The sequence below is a fragment of the Cebus imitator genome, unplaced genomic scaffold (assembly GCF_001604975.1).
Source record: "Cebus imitator isolate Cc_AM_T3 unplaced genomic scaffold, Cebus_imitator-1.0 Scaffold180, whole genome shotgun sequence".
Lineage (NCBI taxonomy): Eukaryota > Metazoa > Chordata > Mammalia > Primates > Cebidae > Cebus > Cebus imitator.
The window spans coordinates 4,098,308-4,102,478 of NW_016107495.1; the positions used below are offsets into that span (position 1 = coordinate 4,098,308).

The 4,171-nt window shown below is 40.8% G+C and overlaps 1 long non-coding RNA gene across 1 annotated transcript in view; it reads left to right on the forward strand.

The window, feature by feature from the left end:
* The window catches only part of LOC108315975, a 1,845-nt gene extending 1,145 nt beyond the window's left edge, over nt 1-700 (forward strand). The window contains exons 2-3 of the long non-coding RNA XR_001830135.2: nt 296-306; nt 669-700. This is a non-coding gene — a long non-coding RNA (uncharacterized LOC108315975). The remainder of the gene's footprint in view (nt 1-295; nt 307-668) is intronic.
* The last annotated feature ends 3,471 nt before the right edge of the window (nt 701-4,171 follow it).

Below are 4,171 nucleotides of genomic sequence, written 5' to 3' on the forward strand. Positions count from 1 at the left end.
GTGCAGTGGTGTGATCTCGGCTCACTGTAGCTTCCATTTCCCGGGTTGAAGCAGTTCTCCTGCCTCAGCCTCCCAAGGAGCTGGGACTACAGACACATACTACCATGCCCTGCTAATTTTTGTATTTTTAGTAAAGATGGGGTTTCACCATGTTGGCCAGGCTGGTCTTAAGCTCTTGACCTCAAGTGATCCACCGACTTTGGCCTCCTAGAGTGCTGGGATTACAGGCGTGAGTCACCGCGCCCAGCCAGAACCTGTTTTTTTCCTTACCAGCTGGGTCATCAGTAGGTAAGAGTGGCTCTGGGTGTGGGAGGCTGATATTTCCTATTGGCCCTGCCCAGCTCTGGTCTGGGCACCCTCACCACGGATCCTAATGTCTTTGCAGGATCTCTAATGCAACACTGCTGAAGAATCAAATACCAATGTCAGTTCAACAGCACCCTGATGATTCACTCCTGGATCCAGCCTCACATGTTCACCTCATCATCCATTCCACAGGGATGGATGGCCACAGGGAGGTCAGGGCCGAAGGAGGAAAGGAAGCTGCCATCTCTGGGGTACCTAATTGACATGTAGTACGCTCTTTGTGGGTGTGGCCTTACAACAATTGTGGAAAGTAAATAGGATTTTCATCAGTTTTTTAGAACTAAATATTTCATCTGTGATAGAGGAAAGGAATGTTCATTACAGAAATATGAAGCTGTGGCGGGAGCAAAAGTTTACCCATAATTCTACATGCTAATACAGCAGTTGTCGTTTTCCTCCTCCTGGCCCCTTTATCTATGTGACCCCAATTGAAATCACATTGGCTACCTTTTCCACTCAATATTAGACGAGAAACATCTCCCCCATATTACTTTAATACTCTGCAAAGCTTAGGAGAAAAATGCTTGTCTCTTCCTTGTACATTTTAATGGTGGAAAGAGAATGTGTGTTCCACTCGCAGGGACAGGCACTCTGGGAGAGATTCTTCCAGCTTTCCTGATTGATTCCCTCCACTGTGAAAATAGAGAAAAGGACCGAGGCAGACACCTGGTCTCTTTCTGGTCCCTTTTTCTGGGTGGAAAAAAAAATCAAGAACTAACAATAAAATGTTATTATTTTAGATAGAAAAAGGAAAATACCAAATATTCAGCTGAAGGAGTTAAAGACTGCTGTTGCTTCTGGAGACAGGTGAACAGCGCAACTGTTGTTTTTCTCACAACTGTTGTTGACTATTTGTTTTTTTAATCCATGTGTAACCTCGATTAACATGAAACAACAACGTCAAGAGGAATACAAGACATGATTTATTGATCTAACGGTAAACATAGTTTGTGTTATAAACTTCGTAAATGTCGTTTTTAATGGCTGCTTATTACCTGATCATGTGGCTATACTACAATTTATTTTTCTATTTTCCTACTATTGAACATGCTGGTTTTTTTCCAAATTGTATTATTTAGATAGTATTATGATGAACAACCCTATGCATAAAGCTTTTTCTGTATTTGAGATATTCTGCATAAGAAAATAAGAGGGCTCACTGTATATGAGAATGCTTACTTTACCATACTCTAATCAGTTTTGATTAAAGTCTTTTAAAAAAAAATCTCAATTAAGTAATGTATGAAAAATTATTTTCCTTTTCAGTAGTTGAGAAAATGAAAGTTCAGAGATCTCCAACTTTTCTGTGTGTGCAACGTTAATAAGTGGCAGGACTAGCTGTTAAGCCTGGTCTGTCTGATTGCCAAGTCTTTATCCATTCCACATCCGGCCTCTCAGTAGAAAGGCCAGGTAGATAAAATGAGCTGTCAGGAGACCTGCATCCCAATCCAGCCTTTTCCATTGTCTAGCTAATACTCTTCTAGTCCCAATTTCCTTGCCTATAAAACAAGAGTTACCACCTGCCACCACCCTACAAGGAGCTGTAAGTACCAAATGAGATCACGAATATGAGGACTCTTAGAAAATTCCAGAAAGTTTCATTTAATTATAGGCTTCAAAAAGGCATGGGCCAGCCAGGTGTGATGGCTCATGCCTATAATCCCAGCACTTTGAGGGGCCAAGTCATGAGGATCACTTGATGCCATAAGTTTGAGACCAGCCTGGACAGCAAAGCAGGACCCCATCTCTATGAAAAAATTAAATTTAAAAAAAAATTATCTTGGCATGGTGGTGAGCACTTGTAGTTACAGCTACTCAGAAGGCTGAAATGAGAGGATCATCTGAGCACAGGAAGTCAAGGCTACAATGAGCTGTGATCACACCACTGCACTCTGGCCTGGGTGACAGAGCAAGACCCTGTCTAAATAAATAAATAAATAGATAAATGTATTTTTAAAGGCATGGGCCTCACATTCTCTTTCCTAGAGAGACAGAGATCTCACATTTATTTAGCATTTACCTATGGCAGTTAATTTGAGTTTAGTGTTATATATGAATTATATCATTCAACCCTCCTAACAGCCCAGTGAGTTAGATATTATGGTTTCTACTTTAGAAATGAAACATTAAGGCTATGCTCCATAACCAGTAAATGGTGGTGATTAGTTTGAATATAGGAGATCTGATTCTAGAGCTTGAGCTCCTATTGTTTTAAAATGTAGTTATTATTATTATTACAAATGGTTCCCAATTTACAGTGGTTTGACTTAGCTTTTTTACTTTACAATGGTGCAAAAGTGATTCACTTTCAGCAGAAACTGTACTTCAAGTACCCATCCAACCATTCTGGTTTTCCCTTTCAATACAGTAATCAATAAATTACCTGAGACATTCACCACTTTATTACAAAATACATTCAATATTAGATATTTTGCCCAACTGTAGGCTGATGTAAGTGTTCTGCATGAGGTTCAGTGGGTTGGAAGCATTAAATGCATTTTTCTATTTATGATATTTTCAACTCACAATGCATTTATGGAGACATAACCACATCATAAGTTGAGAAGCATCTGGATTATTATTATTATTATTATTATTAGGCCAACAGATCAGAATATGACTGCTGTTGAAAAGATACATTGTTACTCACAGTTCACAAGAGGAAGGAGCATGCCATGCCATTCAGAGCCACAGGACGAAGCAGCAGCACTGGTCAGAAGGCAGAGGAGTGAGGGAAAAGCATGAACAAGAGCTTTATTGCAGTTTTGCATGAAGGAATGGATGAGACAGGGTAAACAAGCTAGGCAGGTTTAGAATTGACTAGTTGAAATAGTTTCCATAAGGTTCCAGGGTGGAGGGACTGCCCCCAGTTGCCTGGTTCCTAGGACTGGGGTGATTATGGCAGCGAGATAGTAGCTCAGAATGAGAGCTCCATAGAGGAGGCATTGGCAGGTATGGGCTCTGGATTGGTTAGTTGGCATATAAAAGGTATGCTTGCAGAAGAGTTCTGCGCTATCTCTAGGAATTAGCTAGCTCTGGAGGAACAGTCTCTGTAGGATCAGCAAGGCTCCACATGCCAGAGCATCAAGAATACAGAAAATAAGGAACATAGTTAATACACTTATGCACTAACCAGAAGTGCCTGTGCTGTAGCTGGGATGGTTATCACCATCATCATCAAGAACCACCATAACAATACAAATTTCCTGGTCTTATCCAAATGTAAGGTCCATGGGACCGAGACAATGTAGCACCCAGTACGATGCCTGGCACACGGTAGCCCTCAGGACAGATTTGTTGAATGAATGAATGAATGAGTGAGTGAGTGAAAGGTCCCATGCTCCTGCTAAGCCTAGGACTTTATGCACCGTGAAGGACGTATGGGTGTAGGTGCCTTATAAAGAGATTATTTTCTTCATCAGGCAAGCAAGAAAGTAATGAGGAGAATACCATGGAAGTAGCCAAGATCTAGAACTATGTGCTGAAGAAGAGCTCTTCCTAAAGGAACTTGGATAGTGTTCTGATTTCATCTAGTGAAGAACTCACAAATACCCAAGAATTCTTGACTTTGTCTTTGGAAAGTCTAGCTGACCCCTCTCTGGACAAGAAGTCTGCTCTCAGTCTTCTTTCTCCAGTGGCCAGATGTCTTCCTTATTAAACCATATGGTGAACATACTCAGAAGATTCTGGCTTTTCTTTAATCCTCACATAACTGCCCTCATCACCAAGTTCATCACAAGCATCTTTATTCATTTACATTTATTCATACACTGAAGAGAGCTTATTGTGCACATTAATTTGGAGT